Here is a 25,834-nt window from a genome sequence, read left to right as displayed (position 1 = left end):
GGTGACGAGGAGCGGCGCTTCTCGGAAGAGGTCAGCAACAACAGGTCTTACTACACGGCGGCACCAATAGTCATTTCTGAAGTTACGAGATTTACCTTCCGGTTTGGTTTATCGGGCGAGCTGCCTCCCAAGTAAAGTGTGGTGAACTTCAGCGAATCAGAATTGTTGTTATTTTTGAAAACTTCTGCTCTCTATACTTCAGTTTATTGTGATACCCCTTAGTTTTTTAGGGGGCGGAAATGCCCTCTCGACTCCCTCTTCGCTGTCTCCGGCCTGTGGTTGGTTCGTTTCACTTTCTGAAATTTACTTCCCTCTCTATTAGCAGTCGTCTGGGTTACAACGATTTTCCGTCTCCCCCTACATATGTCCGCTCTCCAGTCGACGGTTTGTTGCTGTTAACGAATGGGAGGCTTGCATTTAAAGTGGAAAAATCCCTGTATCTTGTCTCCTTTTCAGATGGCTAAAAGTGGGAAAGTCCTATGTTTTGGGGACAACTTGCTGTCTCAAGAGGCGGCAGGTGTATACGCCTGACAGTCTTCCGGCTTGGGCATTTCCTTACAGTAAACTGGGGAAGCGAGCTTTACTTCGGGCCAGAGTGGGTCCACTAATCTCTCGGGGTGCTGGCATGGCCCGGCCGCCTCGCGCTTCCGTGTACCTCGGGGAGTGTAAGCGTCCACACGGACGCACAGCTAAGCTTGGTTTTCCGATGGGAGTTCGCAGGCTATTTGTAAGTTGAAGATCAAATAAAATAAAAGAATCGTAATACTCTGTACTGTAGCTCTGACTTCCTATCAAGGAGAATGCATATCATTCTTCTCAATTTCGTATAACTTCATAGCACTGGGGTAGAATAATTCTGATATACGCTCATGCTCATAAATTAAGGATAATTGCAGAATGTGGTGCCACGCAACGTGTCACTACACAAAACTGGCGCTAATAGCATAGGCACATAGGGAACACACACGACACAGATCTGTAAGTCCACGTTACTGGTGATAAGTTGAGAAAACCGTCCCGAAACACGCGTGCTACAAAGCGCCACTGTTTCCTGCGCATGTACTCAGACTTCAATATGGGATATGCTCACCATGCACACGTACAAAAAGGCAGCACAACGGATTGGCATACTCTGGATCAGGTGGTCGAGCAGCTGCTGGAGTATAGCCTCCCATTCTTGCACCAGTGCCTGTCGGAACTCCTGAAGTGTCGTAGGGGTTTGAAGACGTGCAGCGATACGTCGACCGAGAGCATCCCAGACGTGCTCGATGGGGTTTAGGTCTGGAGAACAGACAGGCCACTCCATTCGCCTGATATCTTCTGTCTCAAGGTGCTCCTCCACGATGGCAGCTCGGTGGGGCCGTGCGTTATCATCCATCAGGAGGAAGGTGGGACCCTCTGCACCCCTGAAAAGGCGGACATACTGGTGCAAAATGACGTCCCGGTACACCTGGACTGTTACAGTTCCTCTGTCAAAGATATGCAGGGGTGTACGTGCACCAATCATAATCCCACCCCACACCATCAAACCACGACCTCCATACAGGTCCCTCTCAAGGACGTTAAGGGATTGGTATCTGGTTCCTGGTTCACACCAGATGAAAACCCGGCGAGAATCACTGTTCAGACTATACCTGGACTCGTCTGTGAACATAACCTGGGACCACTGTTCCAATGACCATGTACTGTGTTCTTGACACTAGGCTTTACGGGCTCATCTGTGACCAGGGGTCAGTGGAATGCGCCTTGCAGGTCTCTGGGCGGATAATAAACCATGTCTGTTCAGTCGTCTGTACACTATGTGTCTGGAGACAACTGTTCCAGTGGCTGTGGTAAGGTCCCGAGCAAGGCTACCTGCAGTACTCCGTAGCCGTCTGCGGGCACTGATGGTGAGATATTGGTCTTCTTGTGGTGTTGTACACTGTGGACGTCCCCTACTGTAGCGCCTGGACACGTTTTTTGTCTTCTGGAATCGTTGCCATAATCTTGAGATCACACTTTGTGGCACACGGAGGGCCCGTGATACGACCTGCTGTGTTTGACCAGATCCTAATCGCCCCAGTATTCTATCCCTCATAATGTCATCGATATGTGTTCTTTGAGCCATTCTTAACACACAGTCACCATTAGCGCGTCTGAAAACGTCTGCACACTTACTCGCTGCACCATACTCTGACATGCACCAACACACCTCTGAGTATGTGGACTGCTGCCAGCGCCACCGTGCGACGACCGCAGGTCAAATGCACCGCATGGTCATACCCCGAGGTGATTTAACACGCAAACCGCCCGCCAGAGCGTTGTTTCACCAGCATTATCATTAATTTATGAGCATGAGTGTATTTTGAGGGATTTATAGCTGGAGATACTAGTGAGAATAATCGTAGTCCACAAATAACACAATACGAAAGCAGACAGTAAACAGAATGGGATACATGTCGGAGAAGCAAGCGATATGTGTTTGTGAGCCCTTAGTGTGAATCACAGAAGTAGAGGGATTTTAATCGAAATCACAGAAGTAAGTTATAGTGAGTGAGGAAGCTGCGATTTCAAATATTAAAAGATGCCATCACTACTACAACTTCAAGTTACCTAGAGAACCAAAACACGCAGATTTTTTTTCCGGTTATCGAATGTTTTTCAAGGGACAGTGAAAAATTTTCAGGTTGAGAGTTTCAAATTATCCAAAGTCGACAGTAGCCAGTCAGGCAAAAAATATATGGATTATGGAGAGATTTAAATTATCGAAGTCTACTGTAGCCATTGAGTAAAAGTGCGCATTTTCGTACACGTAGTTACTTTGGGTTATGGAGATGGATGTATACGTTGTGGTTCTGCCACCGACAAATTGCACGAACGGATTCTTGAGAGGATAAGGAAGGGAAAAGTATCATATGGACATCTACATCTACATTTATACTCGGCAAGCCACGCAACGGTGTGTGGCGGAGGGCACTTTACGTGCCACTGTCATTACCTCTCTTTCCTGTTCCAGTCGCGTATGGTTCGCGGGAAGAACAACTGCGGAAAAGCCTCTGTGTGCGCTCGAATCTCTCTAATTTTACATTCGTGATCTCCTAGGGAGGCATAAGTGGGGGAAGCAACATATTCGATACCTCATCCAGAAACGCACCCTCTCTAAACCTGGACAGCAAGCTACACCTCGATGCAGAGCGCCTCTCTTGCAGAGTCTGCCACTTGAGTTTGCTGAACATCTCCGTAACGCTATCACGCTTACCAAATAACCCTGTGACGAAACGCGCCGCTCTTCTTTGGATCTTCCCTATCTCCTCCGTCAACCCGATCTGGTACGGATCCCACACTGATGAGCAAAGCTCAAGTATAGGTCGAACGGGTGTTTCGTAAGCCACTTCCTTTGTTGATGGACTACATTTTCTAATGACTCTCCCAATGAATCTGAACCTGGTACCCGCCTTACCAACAATTAATTTTATATGATCATTCCACTTTCAATCGTTCCGCACGCATACTCCCAGGTATTTTACAGAAGTAACTGCTATCAGTGTTTGATCCGCTATCATATAATCATACAATAAAGGATCCTTCTTTCTATGTATTCGCAATACATTACATTTGTCTATGTTAAGGGTCAGTTGCCACTCCTTGCACCAAGTGCCTATCCGCTGCAGATCATCTTACAATTTTCTAATGCTGCAACTTCTCTGTATACTACTGCATCATCCGCGAAAAGCCGCATGAAACTTCCGACACTGTCTACTAGGTCATTTATATATATTGTGAAAAGCAATGGTCCCATAACATTCCCCTGTAGCACGCCAGAGGTTACTTTAACGTCTGTAGACGTCTCTCCATTGAGAACAACATGCTGTGTTCTGTTTGCTAAAATCTCTTCAATCCAGCCACACAGCTGGTCTAATATTCCGTAGGCTCTTACTTTATCAGGCGACATTGGTTGTGGAGGTAAAAGATCTTTGACAGTGCAGGTTTCAATGACGGAACGCACACATGATTGCTTATTTGGTTAGTTTGCAGTGCGCCACTTCGCTAGTGTGAAGACCTCTTACTTTGCCACAAGACCGGTTAGCCTAAATGCCTGACAGTGGCGGCACGCTTTAGCAGACTGAGAGGCCATGCCGTCGGGAGTACCATTCATCGCGCGGCAGCCGAGCGGACGAAACCGGAGCCGGGTGACTGCCGCCTGGTAAACACGCTAACAGGCTGCGCTGGACCCGGTGAACCGCCGCCCCCGGCTCCTGTTGCAGCGGCGCAGTTACGTACCGCTACGTGAAGGCGCGGGCGGCGCTGGCCGGAAGTGACGTAGCGGAGATTGTGCAGGTGGCGCCGCGGGCACGTTACGCGAGGTGTCACGCTGTCTCGGCATGGCGCTAGATGACGCAATACGCAGCAGGCGTCTAGCCCGGGCCTCTACCCACAGCAGAAATGGGGACACTCGGTTACTGAAGCCACCAACGGATGCCTCTGTTATCACGCACGGTCTCGTGATCGTAAACTGCGGAAGTATTCGCAGCAGATGAATTATAAACAAAGCCCATTACATCTTAACCCATTGGCGCCGTGCGTTGCCATACGGCAACGTTTGTAACACTTTTTTAAAATCGTTAATTCCACGACATCAACGAAGCGAGAGTGTTTGCAGCACTGGATTCCGTACCGCAAGACTGTCAAGATCACTACAATGCAACAGTTTTAACAATACATTTAAATTCTGCGGCGTAAGCAGTGTTGGAAGTCTTTGTTTGCTGAATGATGAAGAAAAATGGAGTATAAGTTCGAGTAAGCATGTTTTACACAGTAACTTAAAATATACAATTTGGTTTTTTAGTGTGGTTGTACTTTAAATACATATACATTCTATGGAGCTTACTGCTTGATGTGAAATAAATTACGTTCATTTAGGCCGTTTGAACGTCGGCGTTGCCATATGGCAACGCTAGGCGCTTGTACTCAGTAAAAGGTCGAATTTTCTCTTTTTTGTTTTAGAAGAGGTTTCTCGCTTGCTGAGGCGCTGGAGATTCTTTATAATGACGGTATTAAAGGTGATGTATTTGTTGAGCCCCAAAATTGTTTTCCAAGAAAGATCGGGGATATTTTGAGACATCAATAGAGAAGAATGATGGATTATTGTATGTGCGGTGGCTGGACAACTCAGTTGCACAAGAAGTTGGCCAAGTCAAGAGATTCTCGCAACTAAAAAAGCGAAATATAATGATTTCCAGACCAAAACTGGTAGCCAAATATAACATATATACGGGAGGTACTGATCAGATGGATCAGAATCTAGCATCCTATCGCATTGCAATAAGAAGCAAGAAATGGTACTGGTGTCTCTTTACATGGATGTTAGATGTCGCCATACAAAACAGTTGGATTTTGTATAATAAAGCAAGAAACCAAACTATTTCTCAGCTTGATTTCAAGACAGAAGTAGCAACAGTGTACTTGCAAAGACATGAAGCTTTACCAAAAGGAGCCGGGAGACCATCTGCATCAAGGGCATGTTCCGACAGCCGCATATCAGATTCAATTCGGTTTGGTAAGACTGACCACCTCGTACGGCACACAGATGGAAAGAAGAAGAAAAGGTGTGCACACAAGGACTGTAAATCTATTGTGAGAACAACGTGTTCAAAGTGTAATGTGGGATTGTGTACTGACTGTTTTATTCCATTTCATGTAGAATAATGCTGAGTTCAAGATTGGATTTTTGATTATTAATTGGACTGTGTTATAAAGTATCAATTGTATGATGAAGACTGAATAATAAATTTGCACAAAACTTGTATATGTAATAAGAAATTTCAATAACCTACTTATTTTAGTTGGATTTGTAATCCATATAAATTTAGGTAGTGAAAGCGCCTAGCGTTGCCATATGGCAACGTCAAATATCTCGCTAATGGGGGTGATGACTTTTGTCGAAACAACTGTGTTGTGTAATTTATGCCTTTTGCACATGTAATAACGCAATTTTTTTTAAAAATCACGAAAATATTATTTCCGGCGCTAATGGGTTAAGTTGCCTTATTGTAGTATTAGCTATTGCTTGACTTTTCTTACTTTGAAAGGGAGAAACTGCCATCTTCATACTCGTTATTTATGAAGTGTTATGGTTCAAAACGGTTCAAATGGCTCTGAGCACTATGGGACTTAACATCTGAGGTCATCAGTCCCCTAGAACTTAGAACTACTTAAACCAAACTAACCTAAGGACACACACACACACACACACACACATCCCCATGCCCGAGGCAGGATTCGAACCTGCGACCGTAGCGGTCGCGCGGTTCCAGACTGTAGCGCCTAGAACCGCTCAGCCACTCCGTGCGGCTGAAGTGTTATGATGACGAACAATAAGCTCTCCCAGTAATAAATAGATATGGCTATGGCTACATATTTTTTATTTCATGCGGTAAAACACATGAATACATATTAATGCTCATTTTCATGCATGGCAGAGGGTACTTCGCATTGTAGCATCTTTTAGGGTCATTCACGTAGGAGCGCGAGAAGTATGAGTGTTTAAAAACGTCTATGTGCATTAATCTTGTTGTTCGCGATCTCTGCGGGAACGAAACGTAAAGCTGTCCTCACACGGGACGTGGTTGGTGTACGCTTAAAAACAGGCTGCTGCGTCACACTGAACTTGCCCCTCGTGGTCATTAACTCTCTGCAGCACTCTCCAGCGCCAGTTGCCAGCTGCTTCTTGCTCGCAGATCGCGCAGTTTGTTTACGAAACGGGTGTAAAATCCCTACGTTGCCTCTATTAAAAACAACATTTACTCCACTTGCCTGTATGCTAATCGTATTTGTCCTGTCTGTAGCATACATAAATCACAATTTCCTTATCCAAGAGCATGACGTAAGGTAAAAAGGAAAGTTCCGTGTCTAGTCAGTACGGGCGTCAGCTTGTAACTGTTGCATTACAAATAGTGCGATACAGATTTAGGAGGGTCGTTCAAAGTATAATGCAACACTTTTTTTTTCTCAGCCAATTTCGGTTGAACATTTGAAATTGTTGTGCGATATCGCGCAATATTGCCGCTTCATCACCTATAGTTTCATGAAACTCCGAAATATGGCGGCGCCACACGTAGCCTTGAAAATGGCGTCTTTAACGGAAGTGCGTTCCAAGCAGAGAGCTGTCACTGAGTTTCTTTTGGCGAAAAGTCTACGGAGACCTGGTGGTAAACAAAAGCACGGTGAATCGTCGGGCGGGGCGTCTGTCATCGTAACCAGGGCGCGCAACCTTGTCCGATCTCCCGCGTGCCTGTCGGCCACATACAGCTGTAACGCTTGCAATGTTTGAACGTGTGGACACTCTCATTCGAGGTGACCGAAGGAACACAGAGACCTCGCTGCTCAACTAGACGTTTCAGTTGGTAGTGCTGACACACTCGTGCATCAGTTGGAGTACTCAAAGGTGAATGTCCGCTGGGATCCTCGCCGCCTAACAGAGAAATAAAGGGCTATCATACGCGGAATTTCTTGTTCGTTACGAGGATAATCATGCCAATTTTTTGTCGATCATCATCACAGGAACGAGACATGGCTGCTTCATTTCGAACCAGAAACAACACTGCCATCCATGGAATGGCGCCACACCACGTCTCCTTTAAATAAAATGTTCAAAGCCCCATTCTCAGCCAATAAAGTCATATCGACGGTCTTCTGGGACTCTGAAGGGTCTTGTGCTAGTCTCAAGAAACTGAAGGAACAACTTAAGTGTTTTCGTCGCCACAAAAATGCAAGCGAACTTCTCCTTCTCTGTGACAACGCAAAGCCTCACAAAAATCTGCGTGTACAGAAAGGAGCTCACAAAATTTCATGGGACTGTTCTTCCTCATCCACACTACAGACCTCACACCTTCGGACTTTCATCTGTTTGGCCCAGTGAAGGATACTCTCCGCGGGAAGCAGCACGTGACGTCATTCATGCAGCAAGACATTGGCTTCGACGTCGACTGGTAGATGATGATGATGATGATGATGATGATGATGATGATGATGATGATGATGATGATGATGATGATGATGTTTGTGGAGCGCTCAACTGCGCAGTCATCAGCGCCCTTACAAAGTCCCAATTTTATCACAGTCCATTTTTTTTTCACAGTACAATCTAGTCACTGTCACGAATGATCAGGATGATGATGAAGCCGCGCGGGATTAGTCGAGCGGTCTAAGGCGCTACAGTCACGGACTGTGCGGCTGATCCCGGCGGAGGTTCGAGTCCTCCCTCGGGTGTGTGTGTGTGTGGGCGTGTGTGTGTGTGTGTGTGTGTGTGTGTGTGTGTGTGTGTGTGTGTGTTTTTGTGTTTGTCCTTAGGATACTTCAGGTTAAGTAGTATGTAAGCTTAGGGACTGATGACCTTCGCAGTTAAGTCCCATAAGATTTCACACACATTTGAACGTTTCAACATGATGATGAAACGATGACAACACAAACACCCAGTCCCCAGGCAGAGAAAATCCCCAACCCGGCCGGGGATCAAACCCGGGAGCCCGTGATACAGAGGTGGCAACCCTAGTCACTAGACCATGAGCTGCAGACGTCGACCAGTAGAGTTATACCATGCTGTCATACAGGCCCTCACAGTAAGGTGGCGTAAGCCTGTCGCGTTGAACAGAGATTATGTTGAAAAATAGGGTTTGTAACCAAGAGAGTGGGGAATAATATGGTGTATTGGAATCCGGTATAAAACCGATCTTCTCTCAGGAAAAAGTGTTGCATTGCTAATTGGCAGTATTAAATGAAACTAATCTACAGTAGTGGATGGAACTAGCTAAAACCTTGGACATATCATTGATAAATCGTCTCGTTTAACTAACACTCGTAGTCACCTTACAATGAATATAACAAACTACTGTAAGGTGCAATATTTGGTTCTAGGCGCTTCAGTCTGGAACCACATGACCGCTACGGTCGCAGGTTCGAATCCTGCCTCGGGCATGGATGTGTGTGATGTCCTTAGGTTGGTTAGGTTTAAGTAGTTCTAAGTTCTAGGGGACTGATGACCACCGATGTTAAGTCCCATAGTGCTCAGAGCCATTTGAACCATTTGCAGTATTTGTTGTTTGCTTATTCTAGGATTGAAGACAACTGTGTCAGTTGAAATGATGTGTTTGATGGCGCAATATTAGCACAAAAATGCACACTTTTACACAGTTTTCAATGTGACGACAAAAAACAGTTGTCGGGATAACTCATCTCGTCAACATCAAAAAGTGAAATAATCCTAAACACAATAATATTAAATATTAACTCCCAGAATATTAAATTATCCTAAACACGACAATATTAAAGTTTAACTAGAAGTTGCTTTACAAAATTGTTCCTACACTTATGTTATTATGATGGCCAGTACTACGAAAATCGTCCGATTCCATTTCAAAGTTCGGTACTCTTTTTAGGATGACAATGAAGTCTTCAATCAATGGTTAGTTATGTGACAAATTGAGCAAAAGATTACCCAAAGTAGAGTTTACAGTGGACACAAGCTGATGAACCAACAAGTTTACCCCTCTGCACGCAGTATTTACCTTAAGCTGCAATGAGCTGTTGTCTGCTAGGCCGCTCTCTTCTGCTGAAATTCCTACAAAACTAATTACACCTTTGCTGAATTTTCCAGGAGAAACTTTCCCTATGTTTCTTGTTATGCGAGAGAACATGTAGTCGTCCCTAGTGTTAGAATGTGGCTATATACACACACATGGTTGGAGCAGTGTGCATATCATAATGCCCTCTCAGTTCTCACAAGAACAATTAACTGATTGGCTGGTTTGTTCCTCCACAGTTGGAGCTAAATGATGCTACAGCTAACTTCTAGCTGGATATTAGCCGCTGTGAATGCAGTGTTCACACAAACTTCTCCTCTGTGTCATACAGAGCATTGGCGCTCCATTCTGCACTTGATGACAGTTCAGAGAAGAGTCCCCAAAAATTTCCGTCTTGTCTTACTCATAGCCAAACTGTCTCCCCACCTGGGTTCTTTCGTTTTCATGTCACTGCTTTTTTCGACCAATAGGAGCGTTCCTCTTATTTTGTGGTAACTCTCTCTACCAGTCGCATGACCCCTACCATTAAATTGCTTCGAAACCTTGGCTCTTTTCTCCTTCCTAGCGCGTTTCCGCCAATCGGACGTTTTGTACCTGTTCCAGACGCCTTAAATGCACGCATTGGCTCTCTCACGTGTGTACCACTCGCAATACATGTGATCGAAAATGTGTCACTGGTCTTGTTTCGTATCCATGTGGAATTCCGAAATGCAGTTTTCTAAAACTTTCTTTCCTGTGCTCCCTCAGATGGGCCGTTGTAGTCGCTCTCGCCATCTGAGTCACCAGGTCAGTCGCTGACTTTCCGCCTGGGACACCCCTTTTAGCGGTTTCCGTGGTGTCTCCTGCAGTGCAGCCTTGCCTCTGCCCTCGTCCCTCTGAATTCCAAACTAAAACGCTTCTCGCTGCTTGTTTCACCTTCCACTCAAACATGCATTACAGAAATGGTGTGTTAATTACTGTCGATTGTCATCCCTTTTTGCATTACATACTGCTAGGCAAATTTGCGCATTACTGCTGAATTAAGTTAGGTGTCAGTCAAATTCACCTTCCCAAATGGTTCAAATGGCTCTGAGCACTATGGCACTCAACTGCTGTGGTCATAAGTCCCCTAGAACTTAGAACTACTTAAACCTAACTAACCTAAGGACATCACACACATCCATGCCCGAGGCAGGATTCGAACCTGCGACCGTAGCGGTCGTGCGGTTCCAGACTGTAGCGCCTTTAACCGCTCGGCCACTCCGGCCGGCTTCACCTTCCCATTGCGATGTATAAAGCCCTTATGTAAGGTGCGAATCTGACCTTCATTTATTCTGCCACCTTACACTACAATAATCGATAAATGCGCGTGAAGCAATGTAAGAATGCCATTTCGTTGCTGAGTCGTTACAGTGTCAAAATCAAATTCAGAAAAATCTTTCTTCCAATAATATACAATTCTTAGCTGTTCTCCACTTCTCGTCTTTAAAAGGGAACCACTTGCCATGACCCAGAGCTCCTCAGCTGAGCCAACCGTCCATCGTCATACGTCGCCCAAAACTCGACTAAAATTCGCTCTCCAGCTGTTGCTAGTCTGCCTACCGCGCCCTGTTTTTACTCGACAGTGCTTTTCTTAGTATTAAGACAATTTGTCCTTTCATGTGTCGAAGCTTTATAAATGTATCTTTCTCATAAATCTTAGATACGCCATTGTTTTGAAACTGTAATTATAATACAAATCTAAGGGAATATGAAAATTCGTTGAGCACCGGTATATCGTTCTCCGTCAAAAAACTAGTACCTGAAACAACACATTTTCCATAGATGCTAAACGTGCTGCTTATTTGAAAGGACGGGCATTCATAGAACATAAGGTATAATATAAAACTCATCAAATATGGGATTCAACTGAATACGACGAAATCGAATATAGCGTCTACCAACGTCTGGTTCTGACAGAGGCATCTTGCGGCTCATTGCCCGCGTTCCTCTCCACGAAACAAAAATCGGACTTGTCCTATTGAGTCGCTCGCGCGACGGAATGCTGTGGAACGTGTGAACTTCCACCGAGGCCGACGAGAAAGACCTCGACTTCCACGCTGTGACGTCACAGAACTCGACCAACTCCTCGTCCACGAACGCTTTCTCGTCCTTTGCGGCGGCGACTGAAGAGACTGTGATGTAGTCCTGCATTCTTCACTTGAAGCTGGTTCCTGAAATTTTGGAAGCAGGCTTTCCTGTATAAATATTGCCATTTCATCTAGTGTACGTTACTAACTTCCGGGCGTTCTGTAAAGTAGCTGAAAAGTGACTGGTTTCTCTGGAATTACTTCGGTATCATGTGCAATGTTGTATTTACCAAAAATGTATTATGTTACGTATGTAGGATCAGACAGCATGGCTCTTATTTATTTTCAATGTATCCGAATCCGTTCTGTAATTGAAAGGGGAAAAAGAGTGGCAATGAGTAAACTACAATAAAAGATATAATTCTCTCATTTTTCTCTACTAAACGCTATGTCAAACTTCCAGAATAGTTAATTGTATCTGCTGTTCTTATTTTCAGTAAGAAATATGTAAGAAATATCTCTGGCCCCCCTCCCCCGTCTGCATTGTAGGTAAGATAAGACAGCGAGGTTACAAGTGACACATTTGAGGGAAGGTTCAGCTTTTTGTTGGCTCAGTAAGTCACAAGTGGGAATGTATTACTTAACTGCATTTTAATGTTACTTGCAGCTAATGAGAAACGCTTCTGCACGTGTTATCATGTTTGCTGTCGTGTTTTCGCTCATGGCGTCATTCAGCATTGCTAGGAACGGGGTGCGGTCAGCCTCGCGCTGCCAGTTGGAGTTACTTGAATGAGAAGCAGTGGCTCCAAGGTCTGAAAGTCGACAACGCCCGGGAGAGCGGTGTGCTGATCTCGTGCTCCTCAATACCGCGTCCACATGACGCCCCTTGGTAGAGGTTGACACGGCGGTCGGTCGACACCGCGTGATCTATAGGACCTGACAGCAAAATTCGTTGTTGCCTCATCCTATTTTCTATTAAATTATTGCAAAACTTATTTTCTTGGTTGAAAAACTGTTTTGTGTTAATTTGTCCGTTTTCAGGGGCTGCACGCGGATAAAGGCATATTGTGTGGACACAGGCAACAGATCAACTACTTTCTGTTTTTATTGTGTGCGATGAATCAACAGTTGTCAGCTTTTTAATTTATTAGTGTTACGATAATTTCGTTCTTCTTTTATTACTTTACAAAAATGGTAGGGGAATCTTTAATCTTTTTAAAGGTAAATGAAGCATTGTACTTCATTGCTACGTCACTTCCTAAAAATATTTTCAGTCTAGGGTTGGTGCCATTCTGTAATACAAAGGATGTTCGGCGACTACAACGGAAAACTACCGTGTAGATGAGTTGTGGCCAAGTCTTGCACACTGCACGTACACGCCTACCTTAAGCTACGACACACGACAGCAGGGACATTATTGTCTTAGCAATGATGTACAAATTCTTACGTCATTTGCTTGTTGGTCGTTTCTGTCGGCACTTCCTATCAACGCAAATTTTACGAGTAAAAATTGCTCCTTTTCAAAAACGAAAAATTTTTCCACTGCTGCCGTGATTAACTGATATTACGTTTTTTATTTTGTTATTAGTAAAAAATAAAAAAGTTGTAACGGAGATAAAATAGATACCGAAAAATATCGGTTTCTCAGAACTAACATGCCGGTATCGGTTCCCATCCCCAAAGTACAGTCCAGAGCTACCTGTAGGAAAAGCAGATGCCAGGCTGACGTTCACTGAAAACTCCAAATAATGTAATTCATTCGTGAAAGGAGGAGCTTACGAAAATTTCGTTCGACGGATTCTTGGGTATTGTCATGAGTCTGAGACCCTTAACAAGTAGCGTTAATAGAAGGGGTGGATACAAGAGTTACAACGAAGAGGGGCGTGTTTCATATCGGGATAGTTTAGTCGGTTCAAGATCATGACTGATACGAAAAACAAATTTCAGTGGCATATGTTACCAGATAGGCCATGTGTATCACGGAGGGATTTGCTGCTGGTACTGGAAGAACGTACGTTCCAGGAAAAATCGGGCGGTATATTATTTCCTGTCACGTATGTTTCGCCAAGTGGCAACGACGAGAAAAATCGGAGTTCATACGGAGTTCTATCGACAGTCATTCTTCCCATGCACGATTCGTGAATGGAACAGGGAAATGGGGAGGGGCGAGGTGGAGGAGGGAGGAGGAGGAAAATCGTAGTGTTACCAGAAGAACTCTTCGCCTCACACAACGTGAGGTGCTTTGGAGATTATACACTTAGGTGTAACGAAAATGACCAGCCCAGAGACCGGTTTCATTTACCATCTACATTTTATTCGTTGGCAGATTTAAATCTTGTACGACGTAATTAGTGTTATTGTTTATCATGTCATAGATTCATTTCGGCGGAGAAGAGACGAAAACTTAGAGGCGAATGATATATAATTGTCGATTTATCTTGAGGGGGCTAGTACCATTGTCCTAAAATTGTGGTATGCCATAATTTACTTGTTCAGCCCGTCTTGAGCAAATAAAATAACAAGGCACTTGCTATCTGCGTTTTCAATTTTTTTTTTTTTTTTTTTTTTAACCACTACGTCTTTGAAGCCGCTGAGCGTCCGCGTCGCACACCCTAGTTCTTTCGCTCATATCCTCTCGTCGCAGCCACAGCAAAAATGCTTCCTTCTTGTTCTGTTGCTGTTATCTTTCAGCGAGCTTTTCATGCCAGAAACGGGAGAAAAAGCGAAAAGCAGTCCTAGGTGCGTCAGATGGACGCCATTGTTGCGCGCTCAAAAATGTCACAAAGGCGCGGTGTCGTTCCCTTCTTCAGTATGGCAACAAGGGCATAAACGTTTTACACGTGGCGTAAAGGGACATTCTATGCATAGTTCCAAACCAAGTAGGACATCTGGCTGTTAGATGATTATTTGTGGAACACTTTGCTCTCTCTCTCTCTCTCTCTCTCTCTCTCTCTATATATATATATATATATATATATATATATATATATACGTGTGTGTGTGTGTGTGTGTGTGTGTGTGTGTGTGTCTTAGCAATACGAATATTTGGGTTCGGCAGCACAAAGCTGGACGTTTGACGCAGTGCTAGATATTTAGAGCTATCGTAATTTCGGCCATTCCTGAGAAAGAAAAGAAACCCGTTTTTGTCACAAATCATGATTTTTATTTCAATACATGATGCATTTCGAGTCCTGGGGATTACCTTCAGGTGTTGTATAGTCTAAATCATTGTTCTGAATTTAGGATACTGCTGGTAATGCTAAGAGTACATAACACATACTGAACGATGGCGCATCTTGACTACAGTATGTTTACAAAATTTTTGTTTGAGTTTCATGTGCAAATGTGCTGCGAGATGAAAAGCGTGTATATGTTAGTAAATAAGTTTATTGATACTGTGCTTTGTAAAACTATACAACCACTGGTGGAAGCAGTAAATAATTTTTCGTTTTTGGCGTAGTTTTGTAAAAACTGTCGTCGCGACGTGCCGACTTGTAATACATAGGGTGGTTACAGTTAAACTTTCTACTGTGTGGGTACCCTGAGTTACAGGAATGGTGTTCAGACTGCGCTGCAAGGTTTGCGTAGTAGTGTTAGTGTCACGTCTTGTCGCTAGACAGCAGTACTGGTTCGGCGAAGTAGTCAGTATGCATTCGTCGTCGTCGGCTGATACTCGTATCAGAGATTTCATTTCTCTCCTGAGATTTCCTTTGTCACGGTTCAGGCGTGGAAGTGTCGTTGATGGCTTAGCAATCCAATCCTAGCGTGGAACAGGCGGCCACAGACATTACAGCTGATGGAAGGTGGAGGACGTGAAGTATGCATTATAGTTGTGAATATTCTACATGGGCTTGGATAAAGTGAGCAGGACTTACTCCTAAAATTACGGTACCGAAACAACAGCAATAGTGTTGCTGCTCTTCGCGAGTGTCGACGCAGTAAAGGAATACGGAGAGATCGTCTTTACGCAAACGGGGTTGAAGAACTTGTTTCAGAAGTTCGAATTAAATGGCCGTTTATGAATTGCAACTGGGCAATGCCAATGGCGAGTTGCGCTACAGATTGTTAAAGTAGTTTAGTGATGACATGGCTGAGAATGCTGGACGCAGCGTGCGATCTTCAAGCAGTGCACGAGCCCTCTCACGACAGCTGATCATTCCATGGTCCACCGTTCGTGAAGTGGTATTTCTTGTGCGGTTCCAGCCTGTCGCGGATGCAGACGGTCGTCACATTGGGCAACGTTTGTAACTTGGAACGTAAACATCGTACGCAATTAAAAATGGTTACCATCTCATGTGGAAAGTAAACTGTGTTTGTGTCAGTGGTTTATTCGTTACTTCTCTTCCGCATGTCCTTATAAATGTTTCCCGAAGCTTCATTGTCCTATGATCACACGTTTTTTCCTGGAGGTCCTCTCAAGCAGCGGAAGTTTAATTAAAGCCACCCTGTGTCTACATACTAATAACATGCTAGAGATTATGCTTGAGATTAAAGTCACGATTTAATTTCCGTTTTGCAGGAGTTTTACAATTTTTTTAATAAATGTCAGAGACGTGAACAACGAAGAGGGCAACGAAACGACACGGCACATGTTTGGCTCTTGGTCGCGTATTGAAAGGAATTTTGTACGATGGCCGCTTCTGGGGACAGTTCGACAAAGAAGACAGAGATGTTTTGGGTCTCAAGTCTTGCACAAAATCGCCTGTACCACGGAACTTAACAGGGACAAATTCTTCTGTAGTTCCTGTGGGGGAACCACTGCAGCAGATTCTACGAAACTAACAAGAAAGGCCAGCGGTTGTTGGGGTGGAACACGAGCTCACTCCTAGACGAGGCAAGACATGCCGCGCAGCTGTCTCCCTTAAGATGGGCGTCTGTTTGCGAGGCGCACTAGTCCGTGCGCCGTGGTGGTGACTGGCTGGAGGAAACGAAGTGCGTAGCAAAATCGTGGCACAATTGTTATACAGTTTTCTCCCATGCTCGCTCGGTTTATGTGGTTTTTGTCATCGTAACTCGTGCCGTAAAATATGTTAAGAATAAATACAATTTTTACCAGGATTCCTGTGATTATAAATTCTTTCCCATCAGCAGCCCAAATAATGTATTTTTGTGTTCATAATGAAACTTTCATTCTGGAACGGAGTGTGCGTTGACATGAAACTTCCTGGCGGATTAAAATTGTCTGCCAGACTGAGACTCGAGCTCGGGACCTTTGCCTTTCGCTAGCAAGTGCTCTACCGAATGGGCTACCCAAGCACGACTCACGACCCGTCATCATAGCTTTACTTCCGCCAGTAACTCCCCTATGTACCAAACGTCACAGAAGCTCGGCTGTGAAACTTGTAAGACCTTCTGGAAGCAGAATATTGCGAAGACAAGGTAGGAGATGAGGTGCTGGCGGAAGTAAAGCTGCCTGGAGGGGTCGTAAGTCGAGCTTGGGCAGCACAGTCGGTATAGCACTTGCCGGCGAAAGACAAAGGTCCGGAGTTCGAGTCTCAGTCTGCCACACAGTTTTAATCTGCCAGAAAGTTTCGTACTGTGTTATTACCCCAATTCAGCTCTGGAATCGATGCACGTTTTCAGTATTGCCGTAGAACTGTGCACATATGGTGGAACTGATGCCCTTTGAGCAATTCTGTTTCGAGTAACGTGTACTACTGATGTTGTTTCGATTAATGTATGCTGTTACTCTTTCAAAAAATTCGTAGAGTAACATTACGAGTAAAATGTCGACCGTGTTTTGTGGAAGTATTTAAACAACCCATTCGGGTGCAGTCTGTGCCATCAGTAACTAATTGACGTCACATGGAGACCAGCAGAGGTGTACTACCAAGCCTTTAATAGAAGCTCTGCAGGAAAATACGCAGAATCGCCAGTAAATGCCTCACACATGTTCTTCATAAAACAGTGTACTGAAGATTCCTGAACAAAACGCACGCTGATAGGTTTGCTTAATAGAGGTTATTTAATACTAAAATTTCAGAATATAATATTTCAGCTAAGGAATAGCGCAAATGACTAAAATAACGTTATAGCTGGGTACTCAATACTATATAATGTGATTTGATTAAAAGCTACTATTGATGTAGAGTGATGGATTTAAAGTATTAACACTTCATCCTAATGTGTACTATTGTTACATCGGCAGACAGATTACGTGCGTGACGTGGTGGCAACGGGGAAACGTTTCTAGCGAGAACACCGAAGTAACTTCACGAAAGCAACCGCGAGTAATATCACGTCTGCATATGACGCATCGTCCGGAAAGACTAAAATCGAATGTGTCACACTAAATTTCGCTGTCGCGTTTATGTGTGTATTAGCCCGATTCGTTTTTTGTAGGCCGATAAAATACCAGTTTTTCCGAGCGTCAGTTGTTTAACGCGAGTGATGTCGCCAATCAGCTGTTGCTGTTCCTTCAACAAGTGAAATGAGGTATTCAGCACTTCGTAAGATTTGTAATAAAAAGTGTAACATCTCCTTAGGGCTAATTGTGAAACGTTAAGAAGGAAGAAAAGATAAAGGACGAGAAAATGTTCGAGAAGAAATGCATAAAAAGCTTGTTATCGTCAAATCGTTGGGTGCGCCTATGTTTTATGACACCCATCGGGATAGTGCCATCTATGAAAAAATGAGCAAGGTTATCAGTATTAAAAAATCATTGTGTTCTAAAAATTTGTAGATTAATAATTGCTATAAGACTCACAGAAGAGTACAGACACCTCCCTATACCCGAGTGCGTAATCAGCGACTATTTCGTCACCAGTTGCTTTGTATGTGAGCGCGACTAAAGGTGAATCTGTGTAAAAGTTCTCAAATTAGTCAGATCTGTAGTTATAGGTCTGTTCCCAGTTTGTTTGATTTTGGTAATCCAGGAAATATATCAGCATTTGTCTCTGTTTTCATTTAATAAAGGTAAGCTATGTTTCTATTCCGTTATAAAAAGAATAAATAACTGTGTGTTAAGCCTACTACTCGGGCTTTTCTTTCACTACACACACAAACGCTTCGTCCACGTGCCATTTTAAATGCAAGGAGCAGTCTGACAAAGCAATGGGGTCCCAGAAGCGGTTTGGTCTCAAATCCGGCACTAAACTCGCATATTCAGAAATGACATTGGAATGATTACACATTACAATGTCGCGTTTGAGTAGTTAATAACAGTGACATTTAAACCCAACTTTTCTTCTCAGTTATCGACAAATTTTTTGATTCCAGTTGTGGCAGCCCAGTGTAGTGTTGCAGTCTATTGATGGTCGTTGTCGAGAATTTAAAGGCATCTGCAACGAAAAGGAATCTAGTACACATCGGAGTACAGCCAACCTGCGACGGTCATCACAGATTTCAGCTACGCAACCCGCTGCGCCCGTTAAGTTCTCGGATGAGTATCTAGCGTTTCTTTGTCCATCACGGTGCTCCGCTAAAGAAACTCGTTTTATGTATGTGGAGCAAAGATGTCGACACGCGGGAAGACGGTTACGTGCAAAGCGAGGCCTTGTTGTCGGCTGTGTCGGTTCTCGAGTATACAAAGAACAATTTCGAATCTAGAGATACTTCGTCCTCGAATTGGCCAACAATGCAGTAGTCAAGGCCTCACCGACCTCGCCGGCGCGGCCTGATGTGTGTGTGTGTGTGTGTGTGTGTGTGTGTGTGTGTGTGTGTGTGTGTGTGTGTGTGTGTGTGTGTATACGTACACGTGATAGACGTGACGAAAGCATGCCCCGTCACTCGTCAGTGGGGCAGCAATTGTCTCGGAAGCCGCAACTTATTAGCACCTTCTCGGTAACAGCCACAGAATGTCTTCAGCAACGTAGAATGAAAATTAGCAGACATGTTACAGCTGTGTAACAAACTGTAAACTCGCTATGACACGGCAACAGACTGAAAATTCTGTGCGCGCTTAGATATTAAGCGAAGTTATTCAGTTAGCAGACGAATTATATTGAGAGGTGGTGATTTATCTTTTTCCTTTTTTTCCCCCACCTTCGTGCAACTCAATTCGTGTAATTGCACACCTCACAGCAACATTGCATCACGCAACGAGTTTACCGCGGAACCTCCTAAGTAGACGATGTTTATAAATGAATCCCGCGGTTTTAAATATTCATTATAAATGGATTTACTACTTTATATGGGCAAATCTTACAGCATAAGCAGCGGCCACCGTCCAAGGTTTTTTTAATGTGCTACCCGCTGTCTGCTGTTCATGCTTACTGCACAGGCGTTGCGTCTGTTTCCGAGGCGGCGTCGCAACAGGAAAAGGTTTTCCGTGTGCTCCGTTTTGAGGTATCGAGACGTGTGGTTGAAGTGCAGCGTGAGGTTCGCGTACTGTTCAGGAAAGATCCACCACGCAAGAGGAACACAGGGCGGTGGTACTGACAGTTCGTGGAAACCGGAAGCCTACACAAGGGGGAGAGTCACGGTAGACCTCCTGTGGCTGATGCCGACGTCGAAAGAGCGCGCGAGCCGTTTCTCCGAAGTCCTCGCACATCACTTTAGTAAAGCAAGCAGGGAATTGTTCATGCCGAAGATAACAGTGTGTAAGATGTTGCGTAAGCGGCTACGTTTTAAACCGTACAAAGTGGAGTAAGTGCAGGCCTTTTTACCAACAGAGAAATTGGAAAAAGTCATATTTTTCGTGAAGAACTGCAGTTAAAAATTGAAGACGCTGGTGTTGTAGAAAGCCTTGTATTCTGCGATGAAGCCGCTTCCCATGTTCTCGTAACTGGCAAGGTGTTTTCGTATGTGGCAAGGTGAACACACAGCGTTCATATCTGGACAAGCGAGAAACCACACACGCTGATTATCAATGAGACCCTGCAAAAGTGAACGTTTTATGTGTGGTGTCGCACGAGAGAGCACACAACGTATTTTTATTCGAACAACAAACGCTGTCGCGTAACTCATTAAGAGACATGTTGGAAACCGGTTTTTACACCAGCTGAACACCAGTTATGATGGTAACGTTGTGCAACTGGATGGTGCTACGCCCCATTTTCTCAGGAATATACGAGAACGTCTTAATTGTGTTCTACTCCAGCGCTGCATGGGACGTGCTGCAACGGCAGACAACAGCCTTGTCCCTTCATCACCCTGTTCGCTGGATTTAACACCCTATGAACAATTCATGTGGGGGTTTGTGAAAGACCGAATTTATGTACCGTCAATAGCCGCGTCCCTTGAGGAGGAAGTATGTGATAAGCCAAAACATGCACTGCAGACCATATCGGAGGATCTGCTGCACCGAGTATGGGAATAATTTGATTACCGTGTAGATGTGTGTTGTGTGACCAAGGGCGTACATATTGAAGGATTGTAATTAATGCATCAAAAACTTGGATAGTTGCCGCTGCTTCTGCTGTAAGGTTTGCCCATATAAACTAATAAATCGATTTATTATTAATTTTTAAAATAACACCATTCACTTATAAAAACATTGTATCATCAAACAGTATGGCACTAGTTCCAGTTTTCACCTGTGTAATTGAAACTCCTCATTTCTTCTTCACCCACAACAGCACCTGAGTTCATGTACTGCTGCAGAGATCGCAAAGTGTGTGCTTTCTGCTGCCCACTTTCTTCCCTAAGCTTTGGTTAAGACAAACTTCTATTCTGCATCTGATCAGCACTCACCGCACATGTTTACAACGAAAATCTGTCATGCTATCGTGGAGGTTTACAGATTAACTTGCGACGTTTAACTTCGAAGACAACGGCCTTGCCGCAGTGGCAACACCACTTGCCGTCATATCACCGAAGTTAAGCGTTGTCGGGCTTGGCTAGCACTATGATGAGTCACCGCCCGGGTCTGTCGAGTGCTGTTGGCAAGCGGGGTGTACTCAGCCCTTGTGAAGCCAATTGAAGAGTTACCGGATCGAGGAACAGCGACACCGGTCACGAAAACTGGTAACGGCCGGGAGAGCGGTGTGCAGAACACGTGCCCAAACTTATCCGCATCCAAGTGACGCCTAACGTCTGAGGATGAGACGGCGGCCGGTCGGCGCCTTTGAGCCTCCAAGGCCTGTTCGGACGGTGTTCTGTTTTTTGTTTACGTTCGATGATCTGTCTCACCCACAAACCCAGGATAGCTCTCGTGTTAAGAATTCCTTACCAGGTAGGATTGACAAAGTACATAGAGAAATCTTATGATTAAATGTTTCCCTGTGACATGTAAGTCTCTTTATTATCTATGATAATGATCGAAGCAGAGGAAATGAATTAAAATTTGTGCTGCAATCGGGACTCTAACCCGGGTCTTCTTGCTTGCTAGGCAGAAATGCTAACCATTACACCATCACAGCACAATTGTCAACATTGCTGCACGAAGTACCTAAGCTGAGTGCCCTCCCCAACATAAACTTCATTTCATATTCCTTATATATTGTCGCTACTGCCAGGGCTCTCCGATATTGGCAAGCACCCCAGTAGTGACAATATGTAAGGGAGAATGAAGTTTGTGTTGGGGAAGGGCACTCAGCATAGGCAGTTCGTGCAGCAATGTTAACCATTGTGCTGTGGTAGTGTAATGGTGAGCATTTCTGCCTAGCAAGCAAGAAGACCCGAGTTCGAGTCCTCGCTGCAGCACAAATTTTAATTCATTTCTTCTGCTTCGATCATTACATCGAGGAAGTTCAAAGGACGACAGCACGTTTTGTATTAGCGCGAAACAGGGGACAGAGTGTCACTGAATGATACAGGATTTCGGGTGGACATCATTAGAGCAAAGGCGTTTTTTGTTGTTACAGAATCTTCTCACGAAATTTCATTCACCAGTTTTCTCCTCCGAATGCGAAAATATTTTGTTGTCGCCGACCTTCATAGGGAGAAACGATCATTATAATAAAATAAGGGAAATCAGAGCCCGCAGGGAGAGATATAGGTGTTCGTTTTATCCGTGCGCTGAACGAGATAGGAATAGTAGAGAATTACGCTTAAACGTGATTTGCAGAGATCCATGTATATGTAGACGTAGATATTAGGCGAACAGCCTGTGCAAGCAAGAGAACCGTTTTGTCATTGTAGTACACAATAAAACAACTACTGGGTGAGTAAAGATACGTTTACACGAATGCACTTCGCGCCCAGCCGGCGTGCGACTGTTCTCTGTTCTTTGCTCCGTCCCCCCCCCCCCCCCCCACCATCACCACCACCACCACCACCACACACACGCAAGAAGAGGCACGCGTGTAGTTGGAAGTCTATTCTTCAACATGTACTCGCGAGTGAGTGCATTCCATTCACTCCTGAGTTCACGCTGGGCGCCTCAGATTCCGCGTGGGGTAAGCTACAACCGCACGGCGATTAGCCGCCATGAGCACAGGTGTAAACGCAACTTCATTGTGTCGCTCTGTTAACTGATACGTTTCGGCCGCCGTTAAATTTTATTCCCTGGACTGACTACGTAAATAATTTGACACTGACAGCCGTAATGGTGGCCAATACGTGGGAGTATTTTGACATCGTAATGACTCCAGTCGAATAGGAGAATTTAAGTTAGAAACTTACTCCGGTCTTCGAAACATGTGCTCACAATGCAGTCTTCCGCCATCGTTATAATATGACTGTCCCGTGAGTGAAGGGCCAGCATGTAAACTGTTGACACCGTGAGGTAGCGCATGCTAAGGACAGTGCACTCCTATTCGATGGAATCAGGTGACGGATTCTCATTCGAAATATTGTGATTTCGGTTTTGCGTAGCGTCCGCAAACCGCTTGGTACGAATACCACAGTCACTGCTGCTACATGGAGACGGCACGTGTCACTCTACCACTTCTGCCTCAGAGTGAGTCTAATGCTTCGGAGCACAGGAAATGACCTTTTCCCTCGCGTTCACTGTCATTCTCTCACATGTTGCGGTAATCTTGCGTGTACTTGGTTTATCGTTACACTCACTAAGAATTTAGAATTCATTTCCATTCTCGTTCGACTCTCAGCGCGTGACGACGTTCCGACCCTCGCCTTTCTATTAGTTTCCCCTCTACCCTGTTAACTTCTGTTCTTAACAATACTTACTCATTTCCACTCCTTGTATTAGCTACTTTTTTTTCATTTTCTATAAATTACCATTGTACGAGTCGGCAGTGTTGGATGACACAAACGAGAATTGGTAAATATCAAAACACATTTCTGTATGCAAATTGCTTTGTCGTTTTGTAACCTCTCATATTTAGGTTTCGTTACAGCAGGTCTTCGTTCTGAAGCGGTTCTTTGTTTACATACTCTCAGGTATGTAAATTTGTGTCTGTGGATAAGATAGTTTTGGTTATTAAGCTGCATCAACTCCAAGACAGATTCTCGTCGTTGGATTTTTATGTAATACACACACACACACACACACACACACACACACGCAAAAAGAAATTGGACCACCCAAGTTCCGAGAACTCCAGAAGATAGACATTGAATGTGAATATTGTATCACAGAGACAGTCCGTTTGACTGTTCAGAGATGCCAGCCGAAAGAAGTAAACAACCATGCATGAGCAGCGCTTATTAGACGGAGAGGGCGCGACAGCCGATCAGTTCCAGTCATTCCACCAGGAAGGACGTACACGGCTCGTGTTGTCTGTAGTTCAACCATGCCTAGATGGTCAATACCGCGGTTCGGTGGCATCCGCATTGTTACTTTGTGCCAAGAAGCGCTCTCAACAAGGGAAGTGTCCAGGCGTCTCGGAGTGAACCAAAGCGATGTTGTTCGGACATGAAGGAGATAGAGAGAGACAGGAACTGTCCATGACATGCCTCGTTCAGGCCGCCCAAGGACTACTACTGCAGTGGATGACCGCTACCTACGGCTTACGCCCGGAGGAGCCCTGACAGCAACGCCACCATGTTGAATAATGCTTTTCGTGCAGCCACACGCCGTCGTTGTACGACTGAAACTGTGCGCAACAGGCTGTATGATACACAACTTCACTCCCTACGTCGGAGACGTGTTTTGAGGCAACACGGTCAGGCTCAGAAAGCCTTGGACACACTGTCCAGCGAGTGCAGCAAGGTGGAGGTTCCCTGCTGTTTTGGGGTTGCATTATGTGGGGCCGACGTACGCCGCTGGTGGTCATGGAAGGCTCCGTAACGGCTGTACGATACGTGAATGCCATCCTCCGACCGATAATGCAACCATATCGGCAGCATATTCGCGAGTCATTCGTCTTCATGGGCGACAATTCGTGTCCCCATAGTGCACATCTTGTGAATGACTTGCTTCAGGATAACGACATCACTCCATTAGATTGGCCAGCATGTTCTCCTGACATGAGCCTTATCGATCATGCCTGGGACAGAATGAAAAGGGCTGTTTGTGGACGACATGACCCACCAACCACTCTGAAGACTCTACGCCGAATCGCCGTTGAGGAGTGGGACAATCGGGACCAACAGTGCCTTGATGAACTTGTGGATAGTATGCCACGACGAATGCAGGTATGCATCAATGCAAGAGGACGTGCTACTGGGTGTTAGAGGTACCGGTGTGTACAGCAGGCTGGACCACCATCTCTGAAGGTCTCGTTGTATGGTGGTACAACATGCAATGTGTGGTTTTCATGAGCAATAAAAAGGGCGGAAATGATGTTTATGTTGATCTCTCTTGCAATTTTCTGTACAGGTTCCGGAACTCTCCGAACTCAGGTGATACAGAACTTTTTTTGATGTGTGTACATACAAGGTGTCTCTCCTAATAGCAGTCGGGCGCATTTTTTCTGGCGTTTCAGCAGATATTTTAAATTTCGTTTCTGCAGTATGTATCTGGACTCGGGCCAAACAGTTACTGATCCACGTATCTTTAAGGTGACGAGGACGGAAAGCGTCGGTTTGTTTCCCGTCAGAAATAAAATTATTTTAAATCCGAATATTACGTGCCCATTCGATAGAGCGATTCCAGATTAGTGTAGTGCGATGTTAGTTTCATCGGTTTGTATTGACAGGGGCAGTAATACTCTATGTATAACCAGTAGCGACAGCACAGCCTTAACCCTCGCTGACTGATACCGCCAAGCATGCAGCGCGCTAGTGAGCCGCTACTGGATTGCTGTTTGTTCTTTGTTTTTTACAGTCCTTATTCACACATATCGATAAAACGAATATCGCACTAGACTAACTAGGACCTCTCTATCGAGTGCGTACGTAAATTTCGGCTTTAAAAACCGTTTTGTTTGTAACCGAAAAAAAACAACGCTTCCCGTCTACACTGGACATCCCATGAAACACGTGATGAGCACTATTCCTGTG

The 25,834-nt window shown here is 44.7% G+C and overlaps 1 protein-coding gene and 1 non-coding gene across 3 annotated transcripts in view; one reads left to right on the top strand and one right to left on the bottom strand.

Annotated features, from left to right (window-relative positions):
- The window catches only part of LOC124800079 (unextended protein), a 504,663-nt gene that overhangs the window by 209,584 nt on the left and 269,245 nt on the right, over window positions 1-25,834 (top strand). The window lies entirely within an intron of this gene.
- Window positions 21,834-21,906, bottom strand: Trnaa-agc. Its single transcript has one exon. It is a non-coding gene; the product is annotated as a tRNA-Ala (tRNA).

The sequence above is a fragment of the Schistocerca piceifrons genome, chromosome 1, assembly GCF_021461385.2.
Source record: "Schistocerca piceifrons isolate TAMUIC-IGC-003096 chromosome 1, iqSchPice1.1, whole genome shotgun sequence".
Lineage (NCBI taxonomy): Eukaryota > Metazoa > Arthropoda > Insecta > Orthoptera > Acrididae > Schistocerca > Schistocerca piceifrons.
Note: the sequence above shows the minus strand (reverse complement) of the source record. Positions and strands in the feature narration are given on the sequence as shown.